General features: G+C 34.6%; 1 long non-coding RNA gene across 1 annotated transcript in view; it reads right to left on the bottom strand.

Annotated features, from left to right (window-relative positions):
- LOC116419642 overlaps window positions 1-20,808 on the bottom strand; it is a 101,277-nt gene that overhangs the window by 19,717 nt on the left and 60,752 nt on the right. Inside the window, exon 2 of the long non-coding RNA XR_004229903.1 lies at window positions 4,139-4,923. This is a non-coding gene — a long non-coding RNA (uncharacterized LOC116419642). The remainder of the gene's footprint in view (window positions 1-4,138; window positions 4,924-20,808) is intronic.

The following is a 20,808-nucleotide window of genomic DNA, read 5'->3' as shown; positions in this document are numbered from 1 at the left end:
AGAGGAGATGAAAATTGTGAGGGTCAAAGGTGGACTCACACAAATAGAACCTAAACCTAAATCAACTTCCAAAGATAAGATTCTACTTCCAGCAATCCCCCAATTGGTAAATAGTCAAAGAATATGAAGATGCAGTTTTCAGAGGAAGAAATCAAAGCTTTCAATAATCACATAAAAATGCTCTAAATCCCCACTGAATAGAGAAATACAAATTAAAGCAACTCTGAAGTAGCACTTCACACACATCAGATTGGCTAACATGAGAGAAAAGGAAAATTATAAATGCTTGAGGGGATGTAGAAAAGCAGAGATACTAATGCATTGTTAATGGAATAATGAATTTGTTCATTCATTATGGAGAACAATTTGGAACTATACCCAAACAACTATAAAACTGTGCTTACCCTTTGACCTAGCAGCAACTATTAAATCTATACCCCAAAGAGATCAAAGGAAAGAGGAAGGGACTTATTTGTACAAAAATATATATATTTATAGCAGGGTTTTTTTTTTTTTGTAATAGCAAAGAATTGGAATTTGAAGAGATGCCCATCAATTGGACAATGAGTAGACAAGCTGTGGTAAATGATTGTGATAGAATACTATCTGATAAAGAGAGTATTTCAAAAAAAAAAAAAATTCTGAAGTATCCATAATAAAAGTGCTATCCACCTCCAAAGAGAGAATTAATGAACTCCGAGTGCTTATCAAAGCATACATTTTTCACTTTCTTTTTCTCATTTGTGTGTGTGTGTTTTCTTTTACATGGCTAATATGGAAATACATTTTGCATGATTTCACATATGTAATCAATGTTATATTGTTTGTCTTCTCAAATGATGAAGGACGGTTGGAAGGTAGAGAATTGGAATTCAAAAAAATTTAAATGTAATTGGGAACAAAATAAATGGAAAAACATAAAAGACAACTTTTTTAAAGTAACTACTTTTTAAAAAAAAATTACTTTAAAATTATTTATTTAGTTGAACATAGATTGTTTTTATTTACTTTTAATCTCCATGTTTCTCTTTCTGGATGCAGATGGGATTTTCCAAACAAAGTTTATTGGAAATGCCTTGGATAAGTGAACCACTGTGAAGAACCAATTTTTTCATAGTTGATCATCACATAATCTTGCTGTTATTGTGTACAATATATTCCTGATTCTTCTTATTTCACTTGACATCAGTTCATGTAAATCATTCCAGGCCTTTCTAAAAGCAGCTTTTTCATCATTTTTATATAATAATAATATTCCATTACTTTCATATACTATAACTTATTCAGCCATTCCTCAACTGATGGGCATGTACTCTTTTTCCAATTCTTTGCCACCACAAAAAGAGGGTCTATAAACATTTTTGTACATGTGAGCCCTTCTCCCTCTTTTATGATTTCCTTGGGATACAGACCTAGTAATGTCATTGCTGGATCAAAGAATATGCACAATCTTAGACCCCTTTGTACATATTCCAAATTGCTCTTCAGAATTGTTGGATCATTTCACCATTCCACCAACAATGCATTAGTGTCCCAGTTTTTCCACACCCTCTCCAACATTTATCATTATCTTTTCCTGTCATCTTAGCCAATCTGAGAAGTGTGAGTTGATCCCTCAGAGGTGGTTTAATTTATATTTCTCCAGTCAATAGTGATTTAGAGCATTTTTTCATATTATTATAGATGGCTTTAATTTTATCATCTGAAAATTGTCTATTTATATCCTTTGACCATTTATCAACTGGAGAATGACTTTTATTCTTATAAGTTTGACACAGTTCATTATATATTTTAGAAATGAGGTCTTTATTGGAAACACTGGCTGTAAAATTTTTCCCAGCTTTGTATTTCACTGTTAATCTTGTTTGTGTTAGATTTGTTTGTGCAAAAAAAATTAATTTAACCAAAGTTGTCCATTTTGTCTTTCATAATGCTCTTTAGTTCTTCTTTGGATATAAATTTTCCCTTCTCCAAACACCTGATAGGCAAACTATCCCTTGCTCTCCTAATTTGCTTACAGTATCACCCTTTATATCCAAATCATGTTCCCATTTTGATCTTATATGTATGCTTTAAATAATAAAAAGGTATTTGGTCACAGCTCAATCACAGCCATAAATTGGGAGAAACGTGGGATATCGTTAAAGCATTAGAAAACATTTAGCATTGAAAAGGATGTCAGACATCATCTCTTCTGCTACATATCTGAATAAAAACATTTGCTATAACCTAACCATTGATTGATAATTCAAACTTAAAGACCACTGGGGGAGAGGAAGAACCTGCTACTTCTTGAACTCAGCATTCATTTCTCTTTGGAATATCTTTCATCAGTAGAATGTCGTGTGTTTGAATGAGGGGTGTGTGCCATTTCCCCTTGATAATATGCTTCAATTTGCCTCAGTAACTTCCAATGACTGATCCAGGATTTTTTTCCGATATATATAAAATCTTTCAAATACTTGGAGACAATTGTCATATTCTCAGCCTTCTGCAGACTAAATCTCTCCAGTTTCTTAATATGACCCTCTTTTGACCTGATCAAGTTTCTTAAGTAGCTTACCATACAATCCTAGAATGTTAGATTTGGAGTTGGACAGGACCATAAAGACCATTGAGTCAAACTCATAATATAACTGAGGAAACTGAGTTCAAGTAAAGTAACTGTATACTTGTACACATTGTTGTGAATTGCATACCTTAAATGAAAGCTGAGAATGTAATGTAACTCTTTACAACTGTCAAGGATCAAAGTATTTGTTTTTTGATTGCCAAGTTGCATTGTTAATTCATATTGATCATGGTCATTCATGTATAGATATTTATTGATCTTTTAAAAAAACACTTCTGCTACCATATTCATTAGGGCAATTGATCTAAAATTTTTGAGTCTGCCAGTTGTTAAAAACTACATTTGCTTCCCAAAAGACCTTGGTCATATTCCGTGTTTCTATACATTGATGAATATTCTAAATCATGCAAAGGTTAATGTTGCTTAGTGAAAGAATTCTCTTGTGAATTCATTTGGATCACGAAACTGAAAATTTCTGTTCAATGATTGTGTCCAAAAAATCAGCAAAAAAGATTAAAAGACAATTTCACATACATAGTTTTTGTGTTCTTTACAGATAGATGAGTTTCTAGCTACTCTTTTGTCATGTTATACTTTTGAGTTGTGAATCCTTATTAAAAATCATCTCATTAGGTGCAGTTCTAGTTGGCAACCTATATCAGTGAACATATTAGTTGACTCTCACTTTTTGACATCTGTAAGAATGCTACTTTACATCTCTATCAAAATCACTGGCAAAATGTTAAAACTCAAGCTCAAGCCCAGATTTCTGGGTCTCTTCTCCGGAGAGCTTTCAGTTTATTTATTGAACCACTAAAAGATCTTTGTTCCAAGCTTCTTAACCAGTTTCAACCCCATTGACCAATGTGATTGTTTCCACATATTTCTCCATCTTTTTGGCTAGAGACTTTCTTTGTTAGATGTTTAGGCAAAAATAATGCAAATTTTATTTACAAATTTCTCCCCTAAAATACCAGGTTAAAACTCCTATTTTTGAAAAAAACAAGTAATTTACGTATGGTGTCGGCTATTCTTAAAAAAAAAAATTTGACTATTCATGATTACTGCTGACTTTTCAACATCTTTTTGTAAAATGTCTTTAATAATATAACTCCAAATATTTGCCAGAAATTTAAGTCAAACTTATTGTCCTAATTGCATACTCTATACTACTCTTGACATCATTTAACTGAGTTCAAACAGAAATCTAAGAATTATTGAAATAAATATTTTATTTCCTATATTATTTTGAAATAGCCATCTGGCTTTACTTAATGTGTAATTTTAAAATAAGATATAATTTGCCATAAAAAAGCCATATACAAAATAATTGATTCAATGAAATCATCTACAATTGATGAAAATGGGGAACAAAATCATTTTATGTTCTATGGGAATATGGAAATAGCAGAGTGAATTTCATGATATTTTCATTCATAAAATTCATTATTTTTTTAAACTTTCTCTTTATCCTGATGAAGTGTGGCCTAAATGTATGTTGCCTCCATTTCACTTCCCAACATAGTTCATCATCAACTTAAAAACAAACAAGACAAAGTAACTCACATTTCTCTTATTCATGGTTTGTATAATCATTTCATCACCAACTTCTGTGGGGCAGCAGTAATGTCCTGCCCCTTTTATGGATCAGGAAATGGAAGCACAACTAGGCAAAGGGCTTTATCCATGATGACTTCATATAGATAAATGTCCCGGCTGTGATCCTATTATGAGTGTTGCTTGGAGCTTTTGCTATTACACCATACAGTCTTTTGTTTTTTGTTTCCGATGTTTCCGATATATATAAAATCTTTTTGTTTTTTTAATCAATTACCTCATGCTTAAAATTTATTAACAGGTGAATAGAATAGCCCTAATGTGTTTCCTAAAATCTTTTCACCCTGCATAAAGCATAATTTACTGCTTTTTTGCTATTATTTCTTTCTCAGCCTCCTCAGGTGAGAAGAGGAGCCAAGTTCCTGTGTATATAAGCCATATGCCTTCCATTTCCTGTTGGGACCAGTGTGTCCCTAAGGGGGCAGGGGTGATTAGAGGACCAGCTAGATGTCTTCCATATGCCCCAAAGGGCTTCCCCATGCCTCAAATCAATAGCCTCCATATGTGTCAATCCAAGGCAACTTCCATGCAATGCTACAGCCCAATGTCCCTTCTGAGATGTGAAGAACCTCTGACACAAAGATGAGCAACCACTTTAGACTTTCCATCTTCTGCTGTTCCTGTCTTTAGAAATGAGAATAAGAAGGAAGGTGATAGGGAATAAGCTTCTTTCTCCTACTAAGTAAATTTGACCACCATCTCTTGCTGCATCCTTTTATTGGTTCTTCTTCACTCTAAAAGGAAAAGAGCAGTGAAGTAGGCTTGCCACCTGACTGCCTCCAATTTCATACTGCACTTGTGTCTAGTCTAATTTTCATGCCCATCCCCATACCTAAACTCTCTTACTCCAAAGATTCAACCAACATCAGCCAGCCCTTCCATTGTGTCCCCTGGGTTGCCTGTCCCCTAGGCACTAAACTTCTCTGCCCTTAATATTCTTTTTTGTCTCCCACTCATTCCTGTACTAGTTATTACTAAAGCCTGGTTCCCCATCCCCAAATTATTCCAGCTCTTCCCAGTAATGGCTTGATATTCCCATTTTCTTGTGGACTCATGGGTCAGGGTAAGGGAGTTGTATTTTTTTTAATGCCTAAGCTAAATTTTTATTTCTTTCCCAACTGTATAATTTATGTTTTTTATAGCTTTTTATTCACAAGATATATATGCATGGGTAATTTTTCAGCATTAACAGTTGCAAAACCTTTTGTTCCAATTTTTCCCCTCTTCCCCCCTACCCCCTCCCCTAGATGGCAGGTAGACCAACATGTTAAATATGTTAAATCAAATACAATATATGTACACATGTCCATAGTGTTATTTTGCTGTACAAAAAGAATCAGACTTTGAAATAGTGTACAATTAGCCTGTGAAGGAAATCAAAAATGCAGGAGGACAAAAATAGAGGGATTGGGAATTCTATGTAATGGTTCATAGTCATTTCCCAGAGTTCTTTCGTTGGGTGTAGCTGGTTCAATTCATTAGTGCTCTATTGGAACTGATTTGGTTCATCTCATTGTTGAAGAGGGCCACATCTATCAGCATTGATCATCATATAGTATTGTTGTTGAAGTATATAATGATCTCCTGATCCTGCTCATTTCACTCAGCATCAGTTCATGTAAGTCAGGGAGTTGTAATATTTCTTGTTCTGTGTTGACCCATCCATGTTTTCCCCACCTCCAACACTCAGTAATTTTTTTCTTCCTGTGAAGGTCACACTATACACAGCTACTACCTAATCAAAATCCTTGTAATTGCTGTTTATAGACTCCCAGGTCAGTTCCTTTCCTTTTTTGTAAATGACTCACAATTTTTTGCCTCCTTCCCAACCTTTGATCTCAAGTTTAACTCTCCAAATATCCTAAATATTCAGTGCCTCAGTTTCCTCACTTCTCATGACTACTTCTTCATCCCAGTTCAGCCACACACAAAAGTGATCATACTTTTAATATTAATTTAATATTAATTGCCATACCCAGAAATTTACTATCTCCACATTCAGGAATTCCAAAATCCCCTTATCCAACCATAACTTGTGATCTTTTCCATCTCCTTTTACAAAAGTTTTTTTTTCATCTGTACTGTGGCCTCCAATCCCTTGTTCCATCAATTTCTTCCCTAGGCCATCTGCCATACATTATGCTGTCCTTCCTCCTTTCATTATATTGAACCAATTCAACTTTCCATTGTCATCTCTTCTTGGCAATTATGTCCTGTAAAGTGTTAGTCTTGAATCATTCCCACCATTTTCCACTTCCACTCCTATACACATACTGAAGAAAAAAGAGAAAAAAGAATATACTTATTCTGATTTGTTCACTACAAACTTAAGTTACACAATCTCAAGTAGGCCCTCACTGCTGCTAGATAGTCTCATTTTATATCAACTCACAGTGCCTTTCCCCATTATCACAAATGAGATTCTTGCCTCATCTTTTACAGAAATATGAAACCATTCACAATGAATTCCTTCTTTCTTCATATTTCTTGTATTCAAACACTCAGATGGCTTCTATTATTATCGCCTCTTTTATCCCTATCCACAAGATGAAGTGACCTATGCTTTGCAAAAGCTAACCTTTCTACATATTCAAGTGATTCTGTTCCATCCTGTTTCCTCCAACAGACTGCCCCCACCTACTACCATTCCTTCTCTATTATTACATCCAATCTATCCTATCTATTGGTGTATTCCCTAATGCTTGCAAACATGCCCATGACTCTTCTCCCCTAAAAATATCCTCACTTGACACCTCTAATCCTGACAACTATCTTTGTCCCATACTTCCTCTGCCCTTTGGAGCTAACAAAACTCCTTGAAAAATCCATCTGTAGGAGGTACTTCTGCTTTCTCTCTTCTCACTCTCTTGTGCTACCTAAAGTTAGCTTTGATCTCAAACACAATGATGACCTTTCTCAATCCTCATTCTCTCTGGGCCCTTCAGCCTTTGACATTATTGATCACTCTTTCCTTCTTGATACCCTCTTCTCTTTAGATTTTCAGGTTTTCACTGTCTCCTGGCTTTCCTCCAATGTATGTCTGTTTCTTTTCCTTCTCTTTTGTTGGATCCTCATCCAGATCACACACTTTCACCATAACTTTTCCCCAATGTTCTATCTTAGGACTGTTTCTCTTCCTCCACATTGCTTCATTTGGTGATCTCAACTCTCCAGGATTTAAATACCATCTCTATATGGATCATTCTCAAATCTTCCTATTCTGCCCTAACCTTCAATCTTGTATCTCCAACTGTCTTTCAGAAATATCAAACTTGAAGTCCAGGAGACCTCAATTTAGTCCATAGACTAAATATGTCCAAAAGAGAACTTACTGATTCCCCCTAAAGCTTTCTCACCTCCGACTTTCCCTATTACATAGGAAAGTTCTCTTTATTAAAGAGCAACATCAACGATGATTTCAGAAAATCCTGGAAAGACATATGAACTGATGCTAAGTGAAGAACCAAGATAACACTGTATACAGCATCAAGATTCTGTGATGATCAACTGTGATGGACTTGGCTCTTTTCAACAATGAGGTGTTTCAAGACAATTCTAATAGACTTAGGATGGAAAGTGCTATCCTCATCCAGAGAGAGAATTATGGATATTGAATGGAGATTATTTGCTCACTTTTATTTCCTTTCTCATTTTTTTCCCTTTTGATCTTATTTTTCTTGCACAGTATGACAATTGTGGAAATATGTTTAGAAGAATTACACATATTTAATCTATATTGGATTGCTTGGTATCATGTCAAGGGGGAGGCAGAGAGAGAGAGAATATGGAACACAAGGTTTAGCAAAGGTGAATGTTGAAAACTATCTTTGCATTTATTTGGGAAAATAAAATAATATTCTAAGAAACAGCAATATCACCTTCTCAGTTCCTCAAGGACTCTCATAACTTACAACTTTGGAGTTATCCTCAACTCAACCCTTCCTCTCACCCTCCATATCCAATCTGTGGCCAGCACTTAACAAGTTTCCCTTGGCAATTTCTCCCAAATGTCCTCCTTTCTCTGACACTTCCACAGATCTATTGCAGGTTTTCATTACTTCATGGCTACACTATTGCAATAGCTTCCTGATGTGTCTCTGTGCCTCAATTCCCTCTCCACTTTACTCCAACCTTCCATTCAACTACCAAAGTGATTTTACTAAAGCACAAGTACAACCACATCACTCCCCAATTCAATAAACTGTAGTACTTTCCTGTTGCCACCAAGTTCAAATATAAAATGCTTTCTTTGGAATTCAAAGCTCCTTCCTTCATATTTTTCTAGTTTTCTTTTACCTTACTACGCACCACTTGCTCTTTAATCTAAACATAAGACACTTCATGTCCTAACTGCTGGCATTGTCTTTAGATATCTCCCATGTCTAGAGAGTTTTCCTTTCTCTATTATGACTATTCAGTTCCCTTCCTTCCTTTAATTCCTAACTGAAAGTAACACAAATAATTTTGTTGGAGTTTATTCCAACATACATCCCTGATGAGTAAAAAGCAATGCATGAAAAGGTCTTCCCACAGAGCCACTGATTCAAACATTTATTTTTCAAAAAACTTCCCTTCACTTAAATCCCTATGCAGTAGAGAACACTCAGTCAACTCATTTATTAAGTAACTGCACTGTGTGAGGCACTGGAATGAGAAATACAAAGAATGAAACAAGCAACATGAATAAAGAACTTATTTCAAAAATAGCAAAATCAAGTTCTGAGTGACTTTTCTACTTCTAGAAATTGTAGGATCTGAAGGAACAACAACAACAAGTATCATTTATATAGAAATAATTTACTAAGTTCCCAGAGCAGCTAAATGACATTGTGGATAGAGTGTTGGACTTGGGAGTCAGGAAGACTTATCTTCTGGAGTTCAAACATGGCCTCAGACACTTACCAGCTAGGTGATTCTAGGCAATTCACTTAATCCTATTTGCCTCAGTTTCCTGAGGCAATATGAAGTGGTGAAATAAATGGCAAAGAATTCCAATATCTCTGCCAAAAAAAAAACCCAACCAGAGGCAGAGTCAAAATGGCAGAGAGAAAACAAATCTTTGTCTGAGCTGTTCTTAACTTCACTCAAATAAACACCAGATATAGGTTCTGAATGAGTTTTGGAGTAAGAGAACCCACAAATATTTGGAGTATAAAAAATTTCCTATGGAAGATATTTTGGAAGGACTTCAGGAAAAGTCTGCCTTAATTGGGCATTGGGAGGAAGGGTTGCAGACCAGTACAGTTGCAGCACAGCATAGTGCAATGCAGGTAGACCCACGATGGAGAGGCTTCTGCATGCTGAGAGAATCTAGTGGGAGGCTTTTAGAAAAAATACAGCAGTGTTGGCTATTCTGTCCTGATTTAGAAGCCAGTAGATCAGCAGATTAGCTGTGAGATTCCCAACAAAACTACAGAAGGCAAATAGTGAGCCCCTGAACCTCAGCATAATGAAGGCCTTGGCCATGCCCACCCAGCATGGAAAGAAAGCCAGCAACACCAACTTCAGGGCAGCGTGAAGCCAGTGTTACCTGTAGAGGAAACTTGGGACAATCTCTCTTTTGCCCTAAGAGCAGACCTCAATCTTTAAAAATGAGCAAAAAAGCAAAAAGAGTTCTGATCATAGATCACTTTTATGGAGACCAAAAAAAAATAGATCTCAAACCCTGAGGATACTGAAGGCAAAACATCTCCAGAAGAAGCCCCAAAGAGTGATTTAAATTGATTTCCATCTCACAAGGTTCTCTTGGAAGAAATCAAAAGTAATTTTTTTAAAGTGAGTTAGAAGGAAAATAGGAAAAGCAAAGAAGAGCTCTGTGAAAGGGAACACAGAAATTAAGAAAATCACTTCTTAAAGAATAGTTTTGGTGAACTGGGAAACAAAATCCGTTTCTTGAAAAACAGAATATCTGTAATGGAAAAAAATCCAATGAACAAAACAACTCATTTAAAAATTCAAGTGCTCAAATGCAAAGGGAGATTAAAAAAAGCTAAGAAAATAATTCACTGAAATTTAGAATTGGACAAATGGAAGCAAATGACTCAATGAAACATCAAGAATCTGTCAAACAAAACAAAAACAATGAAAATATAGAAGATAAAGTACCTCACTGGAAAAATAACTGACCTGGAAAATAGATCCAGGAGAGACAATCTAAGAATTATTGGACTCCCAAAAAAACCATGATGAAAAAAGAGCCTAGATAACATCTTTCAAGAAATAATCAAGGAAAACTATCCTGATGTCCTGAAACCAGAGGGTAAAATAGCCATTTAAAGAATCCACCAATCACTTCCTGGAAGAGACCCCAAAAGGAAAACTCCAAGGAACATTGTAGCTAAATTCCAGAATTAACACAGCAAGGAGAAAATACTGGAAGCAGTCAAAAATAAACAATTCAAAGCAATAATTAGGAGTTCTTTTGTCCAACTGTATGCCAGTAAATCTGAAATGCATGAATACCTACAAAAATATAGATTGCCCCAGATTAACAGAAGAGCAAATAAATTACTTAGCTAGTCACATTTTAGAAAAATAAATTGAACAAGCTATTAATCAACTCAATAAGAAAAAATCTCCAGGGCTAGATGGATTTACATGTGAATTTTACCAAGTATTTAAAAAACAATTCCAATACTATAAAAACTATTTGGAAAAATAGGGAAAGAAGTTCTTCCAAATACCTTTTATGATATGGTACTGATACCTAAACCAGAGAAAGAAAATTATAGACCAATTTCCCTAATGAATATTGATGCCAAAATCTTAAACAAAATGTTAGCAAAGAGATTATAGTAAGTTATCACCAGGAATAATATACCATGACCAAGTAGGATTTATACAAGGAATACAGGGCTGGTTCAATATTAGGAAGCTATTAGCATAATTCATTTTATCAATAACCAAACTAACATAAATCATATGATTAGCTCAATAGATGCAGAAAAAGCATTTGACAAAATCCAACACCCATTCATTTTTGAAACGCTAGAGAGAAGATAAATAAATTGAGTTTTTCTTAAAATGGTCAGTAGCACCTATTAAAAACCATCAGCAAGATCAGGGGTGAAACAAGGTTGCCCATTATCATCGTTATTATTCAGTATTGAATCAGAAATATTAGCATTAGCAATGAGAAAAGAAAAATAAAGAAATGAGTGGATATGAAGAAACTAAATTATCATTCTTTGCAGATGATATGATGGTATATTTAGAGAATTCTAGAAAATCAACTGAAAAACTATCAGAAACAATTCACAACTTAAGCAAAGTTGCAGGACACAAAATGAATCCACAAAAATCATTGGCATTTCTATATGTTACCAACAAAGTCCAGCAACAAGAGATACAAATGGAAATTCAATTTAAAATTACTGTAGATAATATAATATATTTGGGAGTTTACCTGCCAAGACAAAATCAGGAACTATATGAAAGCAATTACAAAATACTTTTCACTCAAGTTAAGTCGAATTTAATCAATTGGAATAATATCAAGTGTTCATGGGTAGGCCAAGCTAATAAAAATAACAGTTCTACCTAAATCAATCTACTAATTCAGTACCATACCACAAAACTAACAAGAAATTATTTTACAGAACTAGAAAAAAATAATAACTAAGTTCATCTGGAAGAAAAAAAGTTACAATTTTCAAGGGAATTAATGAAAAAATGCAAATGAAGTTGGTCTAACTATATCAGACCTAAACTATATTACAAAGCAACAGTCATGAAAACCATATGGTACTGGCTAAGAAACAGAGTTGTCAATTAGTGGAATAGGTTAGGTCAATGCTTCTAGGAATCTAGTATTTGATAAACCCAAAGACCATAGGTTCTGAAATAAGAACTCACTCTTTAACAAATATTGCGGGAAAAATTGGAAATTAGTATGGTAGAAACCATACCTAATCCCTATATCAAGATAAGGTCAAAAAGGTTTCATGATTTAGACATGAAAAGTAGTACTATAAGCAAAATAGAAGAAGAAAAGGATAGTCTTCTTTTCAGATCTGTGAAGAAGGAAGTTTATGCCAGAGAAGAACTAGAATGCATTATGGAAAGCAAAATGAATAATTTTAATTATATTAAGTTAAAAAGTTTGTACAAACAAAAGCAGTACAGACAAGATTAAAAGGGAAACAATAAAACAGGAAAATACTTTTACATCCAAGGGTCCTAATAAAGTCCTCATTTCTAAAATATGTAGAGAATTGACTCAAATTTATAAGAATACAAGCCACTACCAATAAATAAATGGTGAAAGGATATTAACATAAATAAATTAAAACCATTTCTAGTCATATGAAAAAACGCTCTAAATCACTATTGAGCAGAGAAATGCAAATTAATACGCCTCTGAGGTATCACTACATACCTCTCAGATTGGCTAAAATGACAGGAAAAGATAATGATCCATGTTGGAGGGATGTGGGAAAAAATGGGACACTAATATACTGTTGATAGAGTTGATAGAGTTGGTAGAGTAGAATCAGCAGGATGATTTCAGAGAGACCTGGAGAGACTTATAGGAACTGATGCTGAGTGATTTTACATGAAACTTCAAACTACTATGCATAACTTGCTATTCTTTTAAATATACAAAATCATCATGTAATTTTTTTCTTCCTTCCTCTTGCCTTAGAGATGGCCACTATTAGACACAAATAGTTATATATATGTGTGTGTGTGTGTGTGTGTGTGTGTGTGTGTATTATATAATATATATATGTATATACCTCTCTATGTATATATATATATATAATGTGTGTATGTATGTGTGTATATATATTTATTTATTTATTCTATTTAAGCTTCTATTTATTGATTCATTCTCTAGATAGAAATAGCTTCCTTCATATGTTCTTCCTAATTAATTTGGGTATTTACAATAGAACAAAAAAAACTTTCAAAGAGTATCTTTAAAAAAGGTCAACTATGATTTAGGAGTAAGGGAACAAAAGTTGAAGTTGGAAGATCTAAGAGTGAGTTCTTATCAGCTGCATAACTGCTGAGAAGTCATGTCATTCTTTTTTAAATCTCCATTTTCTCATCTACAGAAGGGAAGGATAATATATGTTATATTCACCTTCAAAAGATTCCTTTGAAGATAATGAAATCAGCATCAAAAATATAGTTATATTATGTATAAAAACATTCATGTGCCTGTACACAAATATCTGCTGCACTTTACCCCACCTATAATTTCCACCCATTAGTCTCTAGTAGGAAGAAAAACAATAAGATGAATCTCTCTCAATTAAAAGTAAAATATTATTTTCCTTTTTATGCAATCCAGTTTTAGTAGCAATGCTTTCAGAAAACCAATAGTTTTATTGAACAGCAATAGAAAATCAGCTTCCACCTAGGGAATGAAAGTTATAGGAATTCTTACAGATCATTCCTACTACTTGCTGCATGCTTGTTGACTAAAGGAGATGCTGATCTGAGCTGACCAGGTGGTTCTCATGCAAAAAAAAGTCCAAAAGACCCATTCTTTCCTTCTTGATGTAGTCAATACTTTTATAAATACAGAGAACACATGCTCTAGATAGCGTTCTCCCCTTCATCATTTACACCATTCCCCAAGTATCAGCATGCTATATGCAATATGAAGGATGAAATCATTTCTTCATAATTCTCCTATAACAAACTAATAAACTTCATATTGGAGTCATGTGAGTGCTGATAGTAAGTAAGGCTCCTCGTAGGCCTTTTGCATTCATGTTTACCTTTTTAGATAGTTTGAGATTGATCTCCTGAGTGGGAAAGTAGGAGTGGATCTTTGATTGTATTTGCAATTGTTTCTGAACTACCTAAATTCACTTCAACTTCAAATGAAAGCTGCAGTGTTTAATTAAGACTCCATAAAAGTAATGAGGAGAGTTTTTCTTAAGGTTGTGGAGCCATATCCCAGAGCTTTGGAGCCATAGCATGAGGTTGTACCACTACCTTCTAGGCACATATTAACAAATGCAGAGAATACATTGAAGGTGACAACGGAGAATGGTGGTGGTTTTGATCATTTTTAATGAGCTTGTTTTGCTTATTTATTATTTATTATTTATTTAGCTTTCTTTAAGCTCATATGGAATTTAGATTATGCTAAGAACATAGAACAACATTGTTTTTGTTCCCTTTCTGAAAATCATTCTTTGTATAAGCCATTATCTAAGAAGAGAGAGAATGAAAGAAGATGCTTTTATCTTTAATGGAAAAGGACATGTCTGGGTATCCAGCTAAGATAAGGCTATACAGAAATGATACATTTCAGTCACCCAGAATAGTAACTGTTTGGATGATTTTGGGACACCACACACTTTCCACATAAATCTATTGAAAAGATGTCAGATGTAGTTATTGACTGGGAATCAGAGTGGGAGTCACAGGTATTGGGTCCCTTGAAGTGTCTTTTACAGTGTTGCTACTAACTCACCAACTTGTTATGAAAAGTTAGGAAAAAGAGAAAAGAAAGTAAAATGACTTTGAAGTTCGATTCTGTGTAAACATGGAACAAGATACGTATCTGTAAGGATGGATCACAGAATCCAAAGGAATGTCAGACAGCATCAAATCAATCGCAGGATCTCAGAGATGCAAGTGACATCTGTGGCAGGGGAAAGAGAAAATGACTGAGGAAAAAAGGTTTTATCTGAGGATATTGATTTATTAAACAATGTATGGCAATTGCCCAACAAACCTGGACCAGATCTCCTCAGCTTGGGCCAGGATTCCAGACATAGGGACAGACAGAATTTTTCAAGTAATCAAATAAGAAAATAAATTAAAAGGAAATAATACATTAAGCAATCTGATTTCTAATTGAAGGATTAGGGACTTTCCATGTTGGAAGGGGGAGGGTAAACAGATACAATTCCCTGACTTCCGCAAAAGAGGTGCCCCTCCAAAATGTCTGTGAACAATCAAAAGAACATGGAAAAATAACTGATTTGCCAGTGCAGGACCAGCTTTCAGATAACATGTATAGGTTACTTGAGATGTATCATTGTGAGAAAACTTTTTGCATCAATCTTTGGATGTGATTGAGCTCCTGGTCAACACAACCAAAGACCTTCATTAAGGACATCTAAATAGCAGGTAAAGGTGGTCCAGTTCCCAGCCACACTGGGACATGTTCAAACAATGCACTAAGATTTACTCCCAATTTTCACAATTGAAATATAGTTTTCTCACAGGACATAATTTGGATTAGACCCATAATTGAATAAAAACTAAGCCAGCTCCATAATTGAGTCACAAGATGCAGTCAGTTTGGCTCCTTCAGTTCCCACAATTAACCACTTGCTAACCTAATCACATTAATTGCCTCACATCAAAGGTCAGCAGAGCATGGGTTTCTAAATATAAAGAGACCATGAAGATCATTAAGCTAACCCTTCTCACTTAATAAATCTTCCTCTACCCCATTAGATGTGGGTTCACTCTATTTTATTTTGCAATGTTTATTGAGGGATGTTTGGAACTTTAGATGTGAAGCATTTATACCCAGGTAACATAGTGAGTAAAGTGTGCAACTCTCAAGACCATAGTTCCAATTTAGCGGCAGATATTTTCTACTTATGTGACTGGAAAAAGTCTGTTTGCCTTAGTTTCTTCAACTATAAAATTTGAACAATTGCACCTACCTCCTGGTTGTTATGAGGATCAAACAAGATAATATTTGCCCCCCCAAAAAGCATTTAGCACAATGCATAGCCTTATGACACCTATATAACCATATATATGGTTATATATACCCATATAGACAGACACCATATAAATGTTTATTCCCTTATCACAATCTCTGACATATAAAAGTTAGTTTTAATGCTTGTCAACTTGGTGATCACGTTCTCTTTTGTTCCATATTGACTTGGCTCTTTTCAATAATGAGGTGATTCAAGTCAATGCCAATAGACTTGGGATGGAAAGTGCCATCGACAACTAGAGAGAGGATTATGGTAACTGAATGTGAATCACAACATAGTCTTTTCACCTTCTTGTTATTCTTTTTTTTTTTTTTTTTTTGGCCTTGGTTTTATTCTTTCTCTTTGTTTCCCTTTTGATCTATTTTTTTCTTGCACAGCATGATAGATGTGGAACTATTTGCACATGTTTAACCTATATTTCCTTACTTGCTGTCTAAGGGGAGGAAGGAAGTGGGGAAGGAAGGAAAAAAATTGAAACACAAGGTTTTTACAAGAGTGAATTTTTAAAACTATCTTTGCATGTATTTGGAAAAATAAAAAAGCTATTCTTTTAAAAATCTATCATTCTTTTGGGAAAAAATTCTCTCTGTGTGTATATATATATATATTTATTCACAGATCTCTACATGTGTGCATGCATATATATGCATGTATATACACCTACATATATATTATGTACATGTATGTCTTTAAAATTTATTCAGCATAAGATGGAGAATGAAGTTGCTGTTACATATAACATCATAAATATATAATCCTCTGCTGCTACTGAAAGTTCTTACCACAATCTTCTTCCTTTGCTGACCATCTTTAATTTCAGTCATTTGGTCCTATCACAAACTTTCTTCTTCCCTTTCTTTTGAAGTCAGGTTTTCCAACGGTTAATCTTCAAATCTTTTCCCAGACTCCTCTAATGAGAAGACATTCCCTTCTCACCATAAGAAATTTCACTTATCTCAGTTCCTACCCCAACTGACTTCTGGGACAAACAAAACTGGTCTTAGTTACAACCTAGGCAATTTCCTTTCAGAAGACCTAGAAGAACTCCACATATTCTGATACCCTCTCTCAGCACCCTCTGTCCTTTAGTTCTCCCAGGAAGAGCATTGCATACATCGATATTCTTCTTGTAAAACACATATGGTGGAATATCAGATTAGGGCAGGGGATTTTGCTGATTTTTACCACCTAATTGTGAGGCAAATATAAGGCTGGGTATTTGCTGAAAATGAAACATATGAGTGAGTATTTACTGAAAAAAACTAAGGAAGCAGATAGAAAATTGTTGAGCATATCCCAGAGTATAAGTCCACAGGCTATGCTTCCTTGCCAGAAAGTTGAAGCTGGAAGGAAAGGGATTAGTAAGAAGTCTTTTCAATATTAATTTATTATATTGTTACTTCAGACTTCTTGGTGTCTTACTCTGCTGAGATGGATACAATGATTTTATCTCTTTTCCATAATTTTTACTTGGGAGTGCTTTGAAAATTTAGAAATTAGAGAAAACCACTAACCCTCCATCTTGTTGAACATGTGACTCATCTACGTGACTATCTCATTTCCATTGTATATGGTAAGGAGTAAGAGTGGACAAGAGGATGTTGTCCATTTCTGAATTCCTTGGGGAAAAAGGGAAAATGACCTGGGATTTGGTCTATTAAATTCAGGTATGTTTAGAGTAAACATTTAAATACAATGAACTTTACAGGGGAGGTCACTGAGGAATAAAAATGTCCATGCAGGTGTATAAAAAGATTAATATTCCTCCTGACCCTGAGATGCTGAGCTTCTGTAATCTGTTTCACTGCATGCTTTGTCCCACTCCAATTGCCATAAGGTACTTTTTTTGGGGGGAGGGGGAAGCTTTTTCATACTTTTCCTAATAGCAGTTTAGAAGATTACCAGAACATTGTTCATCCATGTACATTTTAAACAATCACAGTTAATTGTTTGCCAGGAAATAGTAGCACTTATTAGACTGAGACTTTGATTTTACTATTTTTTTTTATAAATTCAAGATTGTTGTTGTTGTTTGATTGTTTTGGGGTTTTTTTCCCTATTTAATTCACAAAGGAATTTTCTCAACCTGAAAGAAACATGTAATTATGTCACACGTATTCCTGAAAATGTGATTTTATACAAGCCTAACTTCAATTAAGTAGAAATGTTGCAAGAAGAACCAGTCAAATAACTCATTATTAGAAAGATTTCAAAATCCCCAGATATTTCTCTCACCTATAGAATGAATAATATTAAAAGAGTGAGTGTCTGGGACATAATAACAATTTCATTCTCCATCTTAAGCTGAATAAATTTCAAATACAGATGTATACACAGCATCTGTGTATACATCTGTATTTGAAATATATACATATATTTCATGCATATATGTTTGCATACATGTGTGATTATATGTATGTATATATATATGTAAAACTTTATATATGAATGCATATGTGTAGAGACCTGTGGATAAATATATATATATATATATATATGCAAAAACATACATTTTTGTATATGTTGTATGTGCATCTGTGAACCTATGTTTACACAGATTTATTGTATACACATGTGTATAATTATGCCCATGTATACATGTGTATATATGTGTGTACATGCATATATATATATATATATATATATATATATATATATTCTCTTTGGACAATCAATTAAGTAGAAATCTTAGAGTATTTTTTTAACAATTAGAGATATTTTATAAATATGTCACTTTTTAACCTAAATTTCAATTAAAAGAAATTCTCTGGAGCACACCAGGGACAACGTGATGGGGATCTACTTACTCCCCTGAGAATAATTGTTTTCACTTGTCTGCTTTCTACAAAACTCTGTATCCTGTGAAGCCTAATTTCCCCCTCATTTTACCCAATCAGAAGACATACCTCTCAGAACACAAGTTCTTCCTATCATATTCCCAACAAGTTGTCCAACCTTTGCCCTAAGACTGCCAATGAGAACGTGCCCCAGACTGCCTATGAGAATGCTTTTTCCAAGGCAGACAATTTTACTTTGAGGCAGTACTAATCACTAGCAGGGTTTGGCTTAGATCTAGCCAAAATGAGCTACTTTACAGTTCCTACCTATTGCTTCCAATTCTGCCCAAAGAGCCAAATATAGTCAGTCTTGCCTATGTCTCCCATCTGCCCTATAACCAAATCCAACCATGTGAAGACTAATCTCTGCCTACATCTCAGGTTTCACCAGCTGTGTTTTTTTTTTGTCTTTCTAGATCCATTTTTCTTATGCAGTAAGATAACTGTATAAATATGTATACATATATTGGATTTAACATATTTAACATGTATTGGACTACCTACCATCTAGGGGAGGGAAAGAGGGGAAAACTTGGAACAGAAAGTTTTTCAAGGGTCAATGTTGAAAAATTACCCATGTATATGTTTTGTAAATAAAAAAGATATAATAATAAAAATAAAAATAAACTAACTAAATAAAAAGAAATGCTTTGTTCCTGTGGCTATCCGTGGGATATGTGGGAAATGCTATGCTGATGGGCTCCACCTCATCACACATCCTCCAGCTCAAAATCTTTTCAATTGATAATGCCATTCATAGGCTTCACTTCTATTCCATCTGAAGCATTAACCCTTGCAAATCTGCAGTAAGAAAGTTGCAGCATCAAGGAACTGGAAATTGAGCGGATGTCCAACAATTGGAGAATGGCTGAATAACTTATATTATATGCATGTAATGGAATATTACTGTTCTATAAGAACTGAGGAGTAGGCTGATTTCAGAAAAGCCTGGACTTATAGGAACTGATGCTGAGTGAAGAGAAAAGAACCAGGAGGACCTTGCACACAGCAACAGCAAGATTATGTGATGATCAACTGTGACAGGCTTGGTTCTTTCAAGGAATGCAATGATTCAAGATAATTCCAAGAAATTTGGGTGGAAAATACCATCTGTATCCAGAGAGGGATCTATGGAGACTGAATGTGGATCAAAGAATAACATTTTCACCTTTTGTTGGTGCTGTTGTTGGTTATTTGATTTCTTTTCCTTTCTCATGTTTTTTTTCCCTTTTGATCTGACTTTTCTTGTGCAACATGACAAATATGTTTAGAAGAATTGCACATGTTTAACCTATGTCAGATTTCTTGCTGTCTTGGAGAGAGGAGATATAGGGAGAGGGGGGGAAAATTTGGAACATAAAGTTTTTCAGATGTGAATATTGAAAAGCATCTCTTCATGTATTTGGGAAAATAAAATACTAAAAAAAAAAGTCACAGCATCTAAAGCTGTAAAGCCCATATTGCTATTTCCTATGAGAAAATACATTCATGCGCTTTGTACTAGCAAATGAGTCTGAGCTCTGGGAAGCTCTACCAAGGGATCTGATCTCTGACATTTGTCATCAACATAAAATCACTTTGAACATGATTCCAGGAACAGCAGAAGAAATGTGAAGCCTAAAACATCTTACTTTAAGTCCTGGATCTGCTGCTTTCTGTCTGGGAAATTTGGGGGAAGCCAATTAATCTCAGTCTGCTGATATGTGAAATAGTGACAAAGTACCCCCATCCCCAAATATCTCACAGAGATGAGTAGTGAAGAAGAGAAATGTAGGTGAAAGCATTGAAAATGGCATTTCTTAAGTGTCTACCATGTGGCCTATGTTGTGCTGGGGCAGGACATGTGGATCCTTTCATCAGTGTGCTTCCTTCCTCCCCTACTACAGGAATTGATCCTCTTTCTACCATAATAGATGATCACCATTTCCATTTCTGAAGTAATATACCAACACTGATATGGATCTCTGATCCCATTAACATGGATATTCTCTCTACAATCTCTCATTTTGGGACTACTCTGAACTTTAACCCTTGTTTAAAAAAAACAAAATTAAAAAACATAAAAAAATTAACT

Source organism: Sarcophilus harrisii, chromosome 5, assembly GCF_902635505.1.
Source record: "Sarcophilus harrisii chromosome 5, mSarHar1.11, whole genome shotgun sequence".
NCBI classification, from domain to species: Eukaryota; Metazoa; Chordata; class Mammalia; order Dasyuromorphia; family Dasyuridae; genus Sarcophilus; species Sarcophilus harrisii.
The sequence above is the reverse complement of the archived record's forward strand: the minus strand, read 5'-3'. Positions and strand labels throughout refer to the sequence as shown.